Source organism: Callithrix jacchus, chromosome 2, assembly GCF_049354715.1.
Source record: "Callithrix jacchus isolate 240 chromosome 2, calJac240_pri, whole genome shotgun sequence".
Taxonomy (NCBI): domain Eukaryota; kingdom Metazoa; phylum Chordata; class Mammalia; order Primates; family Cebidae; genus Callithrix; species Callithrix jacchus.
Window position 1 is genome coordinate 2143912 of NC_133503.1, and position 16518 is coordinate 2160429.

Genomic DNA, 16518 nt, shown 5'->3' on the forward strand with positions numbered 1-16518 from the left:
TGTCACTGCACTCCAGCCTGGGTCAAGAAGCTTAGCATATTTTAGGATAAACACAAAGTGACTCAGAACAAGACCGATTATAAACAAAAATTTTAAAGTCATAGATAGGCCAGGTGTCGTTGCTTATGCCTGTAATCCCAGCACTTTGGGAGGCCAAGGTGGGTGCATTATCTGAGGTCAGGAGTTTGAGACCAGCCTGGCCAACATGGAGCCAGATGTGGTGGCAGGCACCTGTAATTTCAGCTATTCAGGAGGCTGAGACAGGAGAATTGCTTGAAAGCGGGAGGCGAAAGCTGCAGTGAGCCAAGATTGCTTCACTCCACTCCAGCCTGGACAACAGAACGAGACCCCATCTCAAAATAGATAGATGATAGATAGATAGATAGATAGATAGATAGATAGATAGATAGATAAAGTCATAGACAAATATGGAATCTTGGAAGCAGCAAGAGAAATCTAATGTGTTGTCTATAAGTTTGTTCCAATGAGATTGGCAGTGGATTTATCCACAGAGTCCCTACAGGCCGGAAAAATAAAGTTAGAAGATATAGTCAATGTCCTGAAAGAGAAAAAAATTCCAAGAAAGAATATGATGGTCAGAAAAATTCTTCTTCTTCTTCTTCAAAAAAAAAGTACAGGATAACCAGATGCTGAAAATGTACATCACAGTAGACCTGCCCTACTAAAACTGCTAAAGGGTGTCCCATCCATTGAAAATAAAATGCTAGAAAACGACACATCATATGAAAATACACACCTCTCTGCAAAAGTCATTAACACAGATATAAAACTGTAGTGACAAAATGATGCAGAAAAGACTGACTGTACTCATAAACGTGAGAGACAAAAGAACAACTATAGTCATAAACACTTGTTAATATAAAAAGATACAATTAGTGACATCAATAACAAAGTTGAGGGAAGGTGTACTTTTAAAAAATTGGATGCAACTGAAGATCTTTCCAGTTTAAAATATTTTGTTGTTACTTTAAGAGGTCTTATGCAATGTCCGTGGTAAACATAAATAAACCTAGAAAGATATTCAATAGAAAATGAGAAAGAAATTAAAATATGTCAATACAAAATAAATGAGATAGCGAAGAAGGCAAAGTGAAAGGAAGAGAACACAATAACTACAATAATCAGATAAAAATTCATAATACGGCAATAGAAGTCCTCTTCTTTCAGGATATTATTTAAATACTTAGGAACTAGCTTTCCCAATTAATAATCATATATTGCCAAAAAAAAAAGAAAGAAAGAAAATTTTGAGGCCAGGCACAGTGACTCACGACTGTAATCTCAGCACTTTGGGAGGCCAGACCGGTGGATCACGAGGTCAGAAGTTCGAGACCCAGCTGGCCAAGATGGTGAAACCCCATGTCTACTAAAAATACAAAACTTAGCCAGGCATGGTGTTGCATGCCCTGTAACCCCAGCTACTTGGGAGGCTGAGGCAGGAAAATCACTTGAACCCGGGAAGCAGAAGTTGCAGTGAGCCAAGATTGTGCCACTAAACTCTAACCTGGACGAGAAAGCAAGACTCCATCTCAAAAAATAAGTAAATAAATACAAAGATATTTCAGGCCAGGCATGGTGGCTAACTTCTGTAATCCCTGTACTTTGGGAGGCCAAGGCAGGTGGATCACTTGAGGTCATGAGTTCAAGACCAGCCTGGCCAAAATGGTGAAACCCTATCTCGACTGAAAATACAAAAATTAGTCAGGCATGGTGGTGAGTACCTATAATCCCAACTACTCGGGAGACTGAGCCATGAGAATCGCTTGAACCCCAGAGGTGGAGGTTGCAGCAAGCTGAGATCGCGCCACTGCCCTCCATCCTGGATGAAAGAGTGAGACTCTAGGGCGGGCTGCAGTGGCTCACGCCTATGATCCCAGCACTTTGGGAGGCCGATGTGGGTAGATCACGATGTCAGGAGTTGGAGACCAGTCTGACCAAAATGGTGAAACCCCATCTCTACTAAAAATACGAAAAAAGTTAGTGGGGCATGGTGGCAGGCACCTGTGACCCCAGCTATTCAGGAGGCTGAGGCAGGAGAATCACGAACCCAGGGAGGCAAAGGTTGCAATGACACAAAATGGTGCCACTGCACTCCAGCCTGGGTGACAGAGTAAGAATCTGTCTCAAAAAATAAATAAATAAAAGACTGAGACTCTGTGGAAAAAATAAAAGATATTTCAAAAAACAAACAAAAATATATTTCATGCAAACATTAACTGAATGAGAGCATAGAGGTCACAATTAGACAAAATACATTTTAAGTCAAAAGTTGTCATATTTCATAAAATATACTTTAATCCAAAGCTACAAGAGCCAAAAATTACATTAATAAAAGAGTTCATTTGGCCGGGCGTGGTGGCTCACGCCTGTAATCCAAGCATTTTGTAGGCCAAGGCGGGCGGATCGCCTGAGGTTGGGAGTTCAAGACCAGCCTGACCAACAGGGTGAAACCCCGTCTTTAAAAAAAAGAGAGAAAAAAAGAGTTCATTTATTGAAAACCTATGACAATTGTATATGTGTGTCTGTGTGTTCATTTGAGTATATATCTATATCTACATCTGTATCTCACATCAGGGTTTCTGATTTATAAAGTAAACATTGACAAAATTAAAGTACAAATACACAAGAAGCAGAAGATTTGAAACACTGTAAAACCGCACCTAATAGATGTATAGCAAACACTCCACACAACAAAATACACAGTCTTCTCATTATCTCATAAAACATTCTTCTTAATAAACTCGATATTGATGGAACGTATCACAAAATAATAAAAGCTATTTACAACAAACCAACAGCCAATATCATACTGAATAGGCAAAAACTGGAAGCATTCCCTTTGAAATCTGGCACTAGACAAGAATGCCCTCTCTCACCACTCCTATTCAATGTAGTACTGGAAGTTCTAGCCAGAGCAATCAGGCAAGAAAAAGAAATAAAGGGTATTCAAATAGGAAAGGAGGAAGCCAAATTGTCTCTATTTGCAGACGACATGATAGTATATCTAGAAGACCCCATCGTCTCAGCCCAAAATCTCCTGAAACTGATAAGCAACTTCAGCAAATTCTCAGGATACAAAAATCAATGTGCAAAAATCATGAGCATTCCTATACACCAATAACAGACTTAAAGAGAGCCAAATCAAGAATGTACGGCCATTCACAATTGCTACAAAGAAAATAAAACACTTAGGTAACTAACAAGGAATGTAAAGGACCTCTTCAAGGAGAACTACAAACCACTGCTCAACGTAATAAGAGAGGACACAAACAGATGGAGAAACACTCCATGCTCATGGTTACAAAGAATCAATATCGTAAAAATGGCTGTACTGCCCAAAGTAATTTACAGACTCAACGCTATCCCCATCAAGCTACCATTGACTTTCTTCACAGAACTGGAAAAAACCGCCATGAACTTCATATGGAACCAGAAGAGAGCCCGCATAGCCAAGTCAATTCTAAGCAAAAAGAACACAGCAGGGGGCATAACACTACCGGATTTCAAACTATACTACAAGGCTACAGTAATCAAAACAGCATGGTACCAAAACAGAGATATAGACCAATGAAACAGAACAGAGGCATCAGAGGCAATACAACATATCTACTACCATACAATCTTTGATAAACCTGACAAAAACAAGCAATGGGGAAAGGATTCCCTGTTTAATAAATGGTGTTGGGAAAACTGGCTAGCCATGTGCAGAAAGCAGAAACTGGACCCCTTCCTGACACCTTACACTAAAATTAACTCCAGATGGATTAAGACTTAAACATAAGACCAGGCACCATAAAAACCCTAGAAGGAAATCTAAGCAAAACCATTCAGGACATAGGCTTAGGCAAGGACTTCATGACTAAAACACCAAAAGCATAGGCAACAAAAGCCAAAATAGACAAATGGGACCTAATCAAATGTCTACAGCTTCTGCACAGCAAAAGAAACAGTCACTAGAGTGAATCGGCAACCAACAGAATGGGAAAAAAATTTTGCAGTTTACCCATCTGACAAAGGGCTGATATCCAGAATTTACAAAGAACTCAAACAGATATACAAGAAAAAAACAAACAAGCCCATTCAAAAATGGGCAAAGGATATGAACAGACACTTTATAAAAGAAGACATACATGATGCCAACAAACATATGAAAAAATGCTTATTATCACTGGTCATTAGAGAAATGCAAATCAAAACCACATTGAGATACCATCTCACACCAGTTAGAATGGCAATCATTAAAAAATCTGGAGACAACAGATGCTGGAGAGCATGTGGAGAAATAGGAACACTTTTACACTGTTGGTGGGAGTGTAAACTAGTTCAACCATTGTGGAAGACAGTGTGGCGATTCCTCAAGGACCTAGAAATAGAAATTCCATTTGACCCAGCAATCCCATTACTGGGTATATATCCAAAGGATTATAAATCGTTCTACTATAAGGACACATGCACACAAATGTTCATTGCAGCACTGTTTACAATAGCAAAGACCTAGAACCAACCCAAATGCCCATCGATGATAGACTGGACAGGGAAAATGTGGCACATTTCCCATGGAATATTATGCAGCAATCAAAAATGATGAGTTTATGTCCTTTGTAGGGACATGGATGAATCTGGAGAACATCATTCTCAGCAAGCTGACACAAGAACAAAAAATGAAATACTGCATGTTCTCACTCATAGGCCAGTGATGAACAATGAGAACAGATGGACACAGGGAGGGGAGCACTACACACTGGGGTCTATTGGGGGAAATAGGGGAGGAACAATGGTGGGGGGGAAGCTGGGGAGGGATAGCATGGGGAGAAATGCCAGATGTGGGTGAAGGGGAGGAAGGCAGCAAATCACACTGCCACGTGTGTACCTATGCAACTATCTTTCATGTTCTGCACATGTACCCCAAAACCTAAAATGCAATAAAAAAAATAGAATAAAATATTCTTCTTGATACTCCATATGTTAGGTCATAAAAACAATCTTAACAAATTTTTTTAAATTGAAAACTTACTGATTATTATTTATAACCAAAATGGAATAAAATAAGGGAAGGAAATCTGAAACATTCACAAATATAAGGAAGTTAAGCAATACATCCTTGAGCACACTCTTTGTGAAGGATGAGATGGCAATATTATGAAGATGTCTTTAGGTAGATGATATACTACCTAAAGTGATCTACAGATTCAATGCAATCCTTTTCAAATTCTCAGTTTATTTTTGCAAAAATAGAAAAGAAACAACCCCCAAATCATATAGACTATGAAGTGAACATGGAGATTGAAACAATTTTCAAAATCCAAAAACAATGTTGGAAGCATCACACTTCTGTTTTTTTGTTGGTTTTTCTGTTTGCTTGTTTTGTTTTGTTTTGTTTTGTTTGTGATTCTTATGCTTCAGGCTTTCAAGTAGCTGAGATTACAGACATGGGCCATGAAGTCCAGCTAATTTTTGGATTTTTGGTAGAGGTGTGGTTTCGCCATGTCAGCCAGGGTTGTCTTAAACTTCTGGCCTCAAGCGATCCATCCACCTCACTCTCTCAAAGTGCTGGGATTACAAGTGTGAGCCACCATGCCCAGCCCACACTTCCTGATTTTAAAATACATTCTGAAGCTACAATAGCTAAAGCAGTTTGATGCTAGCATAAAGGCGGATAACTAGAACAATAAAACATAAGAGAGCACTCAGAAATAAAGCTTCACATACGCAGTCAAGAGTTATTTGCACGCCTGTATTTTTTGCAGCATTATTTGCAAAAGCAGCTTGGTTAAAGCAGACCAAACTTTCCTCATCAAATGAATGAATGAATCTAATTTGGAATGTAAAAAATAATAAAATATTACTCAGCTTTTCAAAAGTAGAAAATGTAACACAAAAAAGATAAATCTTAATAACATGCTAAATAACGTAGGCAGTCACAAAAAACCAGATATTGTCTGAATCCACTTATATGAGATATTGATAAACAAGAAATAAAATGATATTTGGAAAGGACTGGGTAATAGAAAAAAAATGGGCAGTTTGTTCATGTGTATTGAGTTTTGGTTTGGAAGATAAAAATGTTCTAGAGATATGTTGCATGATAATATCACTATACTTTACGTGACTGAAGTATACATTAAAAATATTTAAGATTATAAATTTTATATGGTTTTGAACACTATCGAAAATAAACAATAAAAACTAGATACAATAAACAATAAAACCTAAAAAGTTTCTAATTATAAAATTTTTCAAAAATTACCTTTGAATCACATTTCTCTCCTACAAAAATAATATGGATTGTCCAATACAAATATGTGGAAATTAAGACAATTTTCATGACTCAGCTCTGTGGGAGGCCGAGGCAGGCAGATCACCTGAGGTTGAGAGTTTGAGACCAACCTGACCAACATGGAGAAACCCCGTCTCTACTAAACGTAAAAAAATTGGCTGGGCATGCATGGTGGTGCATGCCTGAAATCCCAGCTACTTGGGAGGCAGAGGCAGGAGAATTGCTTGAACCCAGGAGGTGGAGGTTGCAGTGAGCTGAGATCTCACCATTGCACTTCAGCCTGGGCAACAAGAAAGAGACTGTCTCAAAAAACAAAACAAAACAAAACAAACAAACAAAAAAACCTCTATGCAAATAAACTAGAAAATCGACAAGAAATAGATAAATTTCTGGACACATACACCCTCCAAAGACAAAACCAAGAAGAAGTCAAATCCCTGAATAGACCAATAACAAGTTCTGAAATTGAGGTAGTAATTAATAGCCTACCAACCAAAAAAAATCTCAAGACCAGATGGATTCACAGCTGAATTCTACCAGAAGTACAAAGAGGAGCTGGTACCATTTCTTCTGAAACTATTCCAAACATTAGAAAAGCAGGGACTCCCTAACTCATTTTACTGATACATTTTGGTATCAGTATCATCCTGATACCAAAACCGGGCAGAGACACATTAAAAAAAGAAAACTTCAGGCCCATACCCCCAATGAACATTGATATGAAAATCCTCAATAAAATACTGGCAAGCTGAATCTAGCAGCACATCAAAAGATTTATCCATCATGATCAAATTGGCTTCATCCTCTGGTTGCAAGCCTGGTTCAAAATACACAAATCAATAAATGTAATTCATCACATGAACAGAAGCAATGACAAAAGCCACATGCTTAACTCAACAGATTCAGAAAAGGCCTTCAGTAAAATTCAACATCCCTTCCTGTTAAAAACTCTCAATAAACTAGGTGTTGATGGAACATATCTCAAAAGAATAAGAGCTATTTATGGCAAACCCATAACCAATATCATACTGAATAGGCAAAAGCTGGAAGCATTCCCTTTAAAAACTGGCAGAAGACAAATGTGTCCTCTCTCACCTCTCCTGTTCAACACAGCATTGGAAGTTCTGGCCAGGGCGATCAGGCAAGAGAAAGAAAGAAAGGGTATTCAAATAGGAAGAGAGGAAGTCAAACTGTCTCTGTTTGCAGATGACATGATTGTACATTTAGAAAAACCCCATCATCTCCCCCCAAAATTTTATTAAGCTGATAAGCAACTGCAGCAAAGTCTCAGGATACAAAAATCAATGTGCAGAAATCACAAGCATTCCTATACACCAATAACAGGCAAGCAGAAAGCCAAACCATGAATGCACACCCACTCATAATTGCTATGAAGGGAGTGAAACACCTAGAAATACAGCTAACAAGGGACATGAAGGACCTCTTCAAGGAGAACTACAAACCACTGCCCAAAAAATAAGTGAGGGCACAAAGAATCACAAAAACATTATATCCTCATGGATAGGAAGAATCAATATTGTGAAAATGGCCATATTGCACAAAGTTATTTATAGGTTCAATGCTATTCCCATGAAACTATCATTGACATTCTTCACAGAATTAGAAAAAATTATTTTAAATTTTATGGCCAGGCACAGCAGCTCACACCTGTAATCCCAGCATATTGGGAGGCTGAGGTGGGTGGATCACCTGAGGGCAGGAGTTCGAGACGAGCCTGACCAAATGGAGAAACTTCATCTCTACTAAAAATAAAATACAAAGATTAGCTGGGCGTGATGGCCATGGTGCATGCCTGGTGCATGCATTAGCTGGTGCATGCCTGCAATCCCAGCTACTCCGGAGGGTTAGTCAGGAGAATAACTTGAATCCGGGAGGTGGAGGTTGTGGTAAGCCAAGATTGCACCATTGCACTCCAGCCTGGACAACAAAAGCAATACTTCATAGAAGGAGAGAAGAAAGAAAGAAAGAAAGAAAGAAAGAAAGAAAGAAAGAAAGAAAGAAAGAAAGAAAGAAAGAAAGAAAGAAGGGAGGGAGGGAGGGAGGGAGGGAGGGAGGCAGGGAGGAAGAAAGAAGGAAAGAAAGAAAGAGAGAAAAAGAAAGAGAGAAAGAAAGAGAGAGAAAGAGAAAGAAAGAAGGAAGGAAGGACAGAAGGAAGGAAAGCCCTGGGGGGGGGGAGAGAGAGAAAGAAAGAAAGAGAGAGAAGGAGGGAGGGAGAGAGAGAGAAGAAAGGAAGAAAGGAAGGAAGGAAGGAAGGAAAAGAAAGAAAGAGAGAAGGAAGGAAGGAAAGAAAGAAAGAGAAAGAAAGAAAGAAAGAAAGAAAGAAAGAAAGAAAGAAAGAAAGAAAGAAAGAAAGAAAGAAGCCAGGCACAGTGGCTCATGCCTGTAATCCAAGCACTCTGGAGGCAAGGCAGGTGGCTAACCTGAGGTCAGGAGTTGAAGTTCAAGAAAGAAAGAAAGAAAGCAGGCAGAAAGAAAGAAAGAAAACATTTTTAGCAGGTCTCAGTGTGACATAGACTTCCATGTCACAAACACTGATGTTGACCTTCTCTTGCTGCCTTTGTGCACAGTATATGCAGAAAGTGCAGGCAGAGGTGATGAGGCTCAGTGTCTAGAGCTGAGCTGTTTGGGCTTGCTTGCTTGCTGGCCTGTGGCCAGGGGATCTCTGGGTTTCAGGTGCTGCCCATCCTGGATCTGCAACCCCCTACTCCTTCTCCCAGGCCCTGTGTAACCTGATGATTGGGCAAGTGACGGGCCCTGAGCATCCCAATATCATCCAGAAAGATCTGAATGCCACCTGGGGCTGGGCTGTGTGGGGACAAGGGCCATGGCTGCCTTGGCTTGTCACGGCCCCACCCACAGATGCACCTGCCCCGTGCTGCTTCACCAGCAGCCAGCTGTCCATGGCGCTGAGCCTGTCACACCATGCCTGCTACCTCATGCTGCTCTTGTGTAAAAAAACTATCCTAAGATGGTGTGGCTGGATGTGAGTACTGGAAATGGGGCAGCACCTTTGTCCGGGGGGATTAGGAGCTGACCAGATTCTTCTTGACTGCCCCCAGAACAAGTGGGTGCTGGTGCTGGATTGAACAATGCCCCTCGTCCCAAATGTGTTTGTACTGGGTCAATGAATACACAATGCAAGGGCCTAAATGAAGACATGTGAATGGTGTTACATGGACATCAGCTTGCAGCTGGGAAGTAGGTGCCTCTCATCTTCCCCAGCAGGTGTGGAATGTGTCCGTGCCCACGGTGTATGATCTGTCCTTCTTAACTTGTACACAACTTAGGGTCAGTTTTTTGGGTTTTTCTTTTTTTTGATATGGAGTTTCGCTCTTGTTCCTCAGTGCAGTGGCACAATCTTGGCTCATCACAACCTCCGCCTCCTAGGTTCAAGTGATTCTCCTGCCTCAGCCCCCTCGGTAACTAGAATTACAGGCACGCACCACCACGCCCAGCTAATTTTTCATTTTCAGTAGAAATGGAATTTCTCCATGTTGGTCAGACCGGTCTGGAACTCCTAACCTCAGGTGATCCACCCGCCTCAGCCTTCCAAAGTGCTGGGATTATAGGCGTGAGCCACCTCGCCCAGCCAAAAATGTTGTTTTCTTAAGCCCTCTGCCTTCTAATAAAATCTATACAAATACATACAAGCTTGAAACTACTATAAATGAAATCTTAGGTTTTTTAAAACCCATAAATAAACAAACGCAAAACAGCCGCTGTGTGAGGAGAGAGTGAGAGTCTAAAGCAGCTGACTACCAAACAGCCTCGCCAAGCCCCAGGCCAGGCAATCAACGCTACGAGGCCACGTGATGGTGACAGAGGGTGACAGCTCTTGTGAGTACTTGTCAGGCACTGTGCCAGCTTCTCACTCAGACTCTCGGAATGCCTCCTCAACAAAACCCTGTGAGGGGATGCCCTGTCTCACTAGCACACAGGAGCCTCCTGAGCTCTCCCTAGGAAATGGTTATCAAAGGGTGGAGCTGGGGGAAGCCCAGACAGAACCAGTGAGTCCCGGCATCTCCCTGGACTCCCTCCACTCCTCACATGGGCCCAGGGAGGAAGTAAGCAGCCTCCTAATCCCCTGGATAGGGTTCCAGTCCTGTAGGCCTGGACGCTCTCATTTCCTGCTGCCATGTGGCGTGACAATGCAAACCCAGACACCTGATTTGCCATCCTTCAATGCCAGACCAGGCTCAAAGGCCTTTGCTGACACAACCCAGAGGGTGCTCAAAGCCCATCTTGGCATAGTCACTCATAACGTAGTGGGACGAGCAAGGAGGTACAGGTAGGCCCAAATCCCCATGAGCCTGGCCTCCAGAGCCCACAGCCCTCCTTCAGGAGCCCTGCACACACAGCCCCAGGGAGCAGTGCTCAGATGGGCAGACAGGCCCACCAGCCCTGAGGACCCAGGAGACCCCCACATGAGGCTCTGGCCCACATTGCAGGGCTTTTGCACGACCGGCCCCCACTGCTTTCTGGTGAGTGTCGGAGTTGAATTCAATGTCGAAGGCCATGCAGCTGATGGAGCTGACTGCCTTGCACACATTGTCACTCCCCTCCTGACTCCAAGGGTCTGCTGCAGAGATACGACTTGATGGGAGGTAGCCCTGCTCCACCATCAGTGGGGCCGGGCAGCCCTGAGCCACGCCCCCCACTTTCCTGCAGAGATGTCTGCCTGCTTCTCTCGGGCTGAGTTATGCACCATCCCTGGCAAGGACCGGCCGCCAGGACCGGCTGGGCACTCTCCCCCAGCATCCTCAGCAGCCCCGCCTGTGGTGTCACTGGTGTCAATCTCCATGAGAAGATTATGGGAGGTTTTTTTTGGGGGGACGGAGTTTCGCTCTTGTTACCCAGGCTGGTGTGCAATGGCGCGATCTCGGCTCACAGCAACCTCCGCCTCCTGGGTTCAGGCAATTCTCCTGCCTCAGCCTCCTGAGTAGCTGGGATTACAGGCACGTGCCACCATGCCCAGCTAATTTTTTGTATTCTTAGTAGAGATGGGGTTTCACCATGTTGACCAGGATGGTCTCGATCTCTTGACCTCGTGATCCGCCCGCCTCGGCCTCCCAAAGTGCTGGGATTACAGGCGTGAGCCACCGCGCCCGGCCAAAAATTGGTTTTCATTGAAGAGAGTGCTTATCAATATAACTTTCAGATCAGTTAATATAAAAGGCATACAGTATCTACAGGTGAGATAATTAAATCAGCATTGTTTTTTGCTGTTTGTAAAAGGAAAAGCATTAAATTCTTACACAAAGTGTGGCAAATATAAAATTTGCTAGAAAATATGTCTTAGAAATTATTAAGAGAAGTAATGGTAAGTGAAGACTTTTACATTTAATTTTCCCTGATATAGCACAACATACATTTCTGCATGGAAATGTATGTTGTGCTATATCAGGGAAAATTATTATTATTAATTATTATTATTATTATTTGAGACGGAGTTTCGCTCTTGTTCCCCAGGCTGGAGTGCAATGGCGCGATCTCGGCTCACCAAAACCTCCACCTCCTGGGTTCAGGCAATTGGAAAATTATTTTTAAGTGTGAAGGTTAAAGGTTGCAAAGTAATAAAATGACCTCTGTGGATTTGATATTTTTAATATTTCTTTGCCATATTGATACTCAGAGGAATTTTTTACTCATGATTTTTCTTTAGTTGGCGAAGGTCAGTGTACAGTTTTTATTCTTAGTCACTTAACTGTAGTTAACTTCATGGTCATTTTGTCCAGAAAACTTTTGAAGATGATGGCAGCTTTTGGATTAAACCATTTTATGTTAATTTTATGCAAATTTGTTTATTGTGTTTACAGAATAGCCAGTTATGACAGCATAAGCAACACCTGCTTATGGTCTCTTTTATGCCATTACAATCTGTAATAAATAAATGTGTACTTATTCTGTAAAACTTGGTATTTGGAAGTATATATACATTGTCAAATGCTGTAAAAAAGATCTCTTAGGCCGGGCGCGGTGGCTCACACCTGTAATCCCAGCACTTTGGGAGGCCGAGGCGGGTGGATCACGAGGTCAAGAGATCGAAACTATCCTGGTCAACATGGTGAAACCCCGTCTCTACCAAAAATACAAAAAATTAGCTGGGCATGGTGGCACGTGCCTGTAATCCCAGCTACTCAGGAGGCTGAGGCAGGAGAATTGCCTGAACCCAGGAGGCAGAGGTTGCGGTGAGCCGAGATCGCGCCATTGCACTCCAGCCTGGGTAACAAGAGTGAAACTCCGTCTCAAAAAAAAAGAAAAAAAAAAAGATCTCTTAAACCTATTCCTTCTATTCAACTACAGTTATGTATTTTTTGACTGCCATCTTTTCAGACTCCCCTTTGTTCTAAGCAACTCGATGTCTGCTGATCACCCCTTTATTCTCTTCTTTAACAGGATTACGTTTTTTAGAAACCCTGTGTAAATTATGAAATAATAATCCTCGTGCCTGCCTCATTTTGACAAATATAATGTCCTCCAGGTTAACTCACGTGATTGAAAATAATAGAAATTTCTTTTTTAAACGTTAATAGTATTCCATTGTATATATATGCACATTGTCTTTATTCATAAATGTTGAACTGTTGACTCTGTATTTTGCTAGTTGTGAAGAGTATTGCAAACAACATAGAAGCACAAATGTTTCTTCATTCTGAATTCATTTGTTTTGGATATACAACCAATAGTAAAATTGCTGTATTATACGGAGGTATAATTTTAAATTTTTTGAGAAATTTTTGTTGTTCATAATGACTGTCCCCGTTCACATTCAGACAGTGTGCCAACATTCCCTTTTCTTCACACTTTGACACTTTCTTTTCTTTTTAATAAGAGTAATTCTAACAGGAGTGAGTTGATAATCTCCTAGTTTTTCTTTTTGCTTTCCTGATCATTGTTGATATGGAGCATTTTTTGTGTATCTCTTCGCCATTTGTATGTCTTTTCTTGAAAAATATTTAAGCCTTTTGCTTATTTTTAATAGTTACTTATCTTCCATTGTGTAGTCATTTAAGTTTTTTATATATTTTTGTTATTAATCCCTTGTCTCATGTATCATTTGCAAATATTTTCTCCCATTTTTTTTAGTTGTCTCATTCTGTTAATTCTGTCAGATTCAGTGAAGCAACTTTTTAATTTCAAGTAATATGACATGTATTTTTCATTTGATTTACTTGGATTTTGAGGTTAAATAATAAAAGTTATGGCCTAGATCAATGTTTTGGGCTTTCACTCTATATTTTTTATAGTAATTTTAAAGTTTCAAGCCTTACATTTAAGTATTTAATTTGAGTTAATTTTTATATATGGTGTGAGGAGAGGGTATCATTTTATTTCTCTGCATGTGGATATAAAGTTTTCTCAACTTCATTTTTTGAATATACTGTCCATTTTAATAGAAATTCTTGCCTATATCTAAAATAAGTTAGCTTAAATATGTGGATATATTTTTTATATCTTTTCTGCTCTGTTGGCCTATGTGTCTGTTTTTATTAAAGTACCATTCTGTTTTTGTTACTATAACTTTATAGTATATATTTTTAAATTTTGAGATGGAGCCTTGCTCACCCACCCAGGATTGAGTGCAGTGGTGCATTCTCAGCTACTGCAATCTCTGCCTCTGGGGTTCAAGAGATTCTCCAGCCTCCACCTCCTGAGTAGCTGGTAAATCAAGCACACACCACCCCATCCAGCCAAATAAATGTTTTTTGTATTTTTAGTAGAGATGGTGATTTATCATGTTGGCCAGGCCACTCTCAAACTCCTGACCTAAAGTAGATGTGAAAAACTGGAAACCATGAAGCTTTGAGCCCCACTCTTCTGCAGGAGCAGGTGGCTGTGCTTGGCATGGGCTCCTCATTGCTTAAAATGGAGCCCCCTCTTCCTGCTGGTGGTCTCAGGGGTGAGTCACAGGGGTGCGGTCGCAGCCAGGCCCGCGGAGGATGATGTCTCCTGGGCTAGGCTGGAAACGAGACTTGCAGCCAGACAAGTTAATGACTTCTGACCTGCCTCTGCCACTGCCAGGCTAAACGAAACGACTCCGGCCACATGGCTCTCTAAGCTGCCTTTTCCTTATCTGTAAAATGGAGACAATGATATCTCTTTCCCAGAGTAGCTATTGGGGTTTAGTAAGACGTCAGCCTGAGGAGTTGGCATGTGTGTTCTCTGGTGTTGCCCGATGGGAACAAATGAGAACAATTGTTTGTGAGTTTTCCCTGGTCTATGGGACCTTCCTGAGGGCACAGGGCAAGGACCAGTTGTCAGTTGGCTCAGGACCCAGCAGACACAGCACAGCCAGAATGAGAAGGGGCTGGGCCTGCATAGGGACTGGAATCCAGGCATCTGGCCCCAGTTTTTCTGGTTCTGTCTTCTTCCCCACCTTTTCCAAAGTGGCCCAAGGATCAGATTTGCCTTGATCCTTGTGGTGGCCCTGTCTGAACAAGCAGCCTCAGACTTTCTCTGGTGCCAGCTGTGAGACTCAGAGGGAAGAACTGGTCACCAGTTTCTGCTTCAAGTAGGTAGGGAAGAAAGGTGCCGCATGCAGCTACTTCGTATGGTCACCAGGCAGGCACTGCTCCTGCTTAGCGGTCACCTCAGCTAAGCCGCACAGGCACAGAAAGGAGTGCCTCGCCCCAGGCTCACAGCTGATAAGTGGGGTGTGGGGAGAGGGGGTGCTGAAATCCACATTTGTCTAAACGTTCAGACCCATGTGCATTTCTCCATTTAAGCCACACCCGTTCCCTCCTCGATGACAGCCTGGGCTGCTGCTCCTGCCTCTCAGTGGCCTCTTTTCTCCCAGCTACCTGCCCCTTAGGAAGCTCCATCTTGCACTTTCAAACCAGCATCCCGATCAGTCCTTCACCTACCTGTGCTTCCAGTGACTCCTGCTGTCATGAGAGAATGACCCTGGCTCCTAGGTGCCCATACCTTTGTGGCCCTGAGCATGCTGACGAAAATAAACCTGCATGCCTCCTTTCCTTCCGGTGAAAAGAAGTCACCTAAAAATAGCCGTCATTTAGGAGAAATCAGAGTATCCTCTTTCGTAGTTAAAAAACAGTATTCAGGCCAGGCGCAGTGGCTCATGCCTGTAATCCCAGCACTTTGGAAGTCCGAGGTGGGTGGATCACCTGAAGTCGGGAGTTCAAGGCCAGACGGACCAACATGGAGAACCCCTGTCTCTACTAAAAATACAAAATTAGGCAGGTGTGGTGGCAGATGTCTGTAATCTCAGCTACTCGGGAGGCTGAGGCAGGAGAATTGCTTGAATCCAGGAGGTGGAGGTTGCAGTGAGCCGAGATCATGCCATTACACTCCAGCCTGGGCAACAAGAGCAAAACTCTGTCCAAAACAAAACAAAACAAAACAGTATTCAACCCTAAAAAGAAAGAAAAAGATTCTCCTGAATGCTGCCACAATGGAAAATGAGCACTGGAATCTGATAGGCCTGCCAGGGTTGCTAAGGGAGATTACATGAGTTATTATGTGATTTGCTTAGCAACAGTGCTTGGCTCATAACTGCTCAGTAAAATCAGCTATTCTTATTTTTATCTGTAAGTAGAAGAGAAACAAGGAATGAATCCATGGCTCACCTTGGATGAGCATTCTCTCTGCTTCTGCAGGATGAGTTCAGTGTCATTTTCCAGGGACTTAATGAAGCATCCTTGTTCTTCTGGGGTGGTACCCAAGATTCACTGTCTCACGGCTACAAAAATCTAGGACACGGACACACAAGAGTGAGGTTAAGAGCAGAAGTGTAATAGGTGAAAGAGAATAGTTCCCTCTGCTGCAGAGAAAGGGGTCCCAAATGGGCTGCTGGATCCACACTGAAATGTAGGGGATTTTATAGGTGACTGAGCAGGGGGTGGTGTTTGATTTACATAGGGCACGAAAGATTGGTTGGACAGGTGTGTCATTTGTATAGAGCATGAAAAATTGGTTAGAACTAAATGTGTCATTTGCATAGGGTGCACATTTCTGGCCACCCGCACCCTAATCTTATATTACACAAGCAGGTCTTCTTCCTGAACTGCACCATGCTGCCCATTCCTTTACTATACGCAAAGTAACAACAACAACAAAATGGAGCCACACGTTGGACATGCCTGGCTCCCAGGTAGTCCTTTTCTATTGGCACAGCTGCCGGCTTTCACCCTTCCAATTCTCAGCTTGCTTATCTATGTTTGCAGCTCCATTTTTAGGCC

General features: G+C 42.1%; 1 protein-coding gene across 8 annotated transcripts in view; it reads right to left on the reverse strand.

Moving 5' to 3' along the window:
- The window catches only part of LOC100415299 (uncharacterized), a 57360-nt gene extending 41350 nt beyond the window's left edge, over positions 1 to 16010 (reverse strand). For 6 of the 8 annotated variants that reach the window (XM_035279081.3, XM_078353332.1, XM_078353342.1 and 3 more), the window contains exon 1: positions 15184 to 15747. The gene's annotated coding sequence lies outside the window, so the exon portion shown is untranslated. Of the gene's footprint in view, positions 1 to 15183; positions 15748 to 15906 lie in introns of those variants that run through there. The other 2 variants (XM_035279099.3, XM_035279093.3) reach the window with 2 other exon arrangements.
- Between the last annotated feature and the right edge of the window lie 508 nt (positions 16011 to 16518).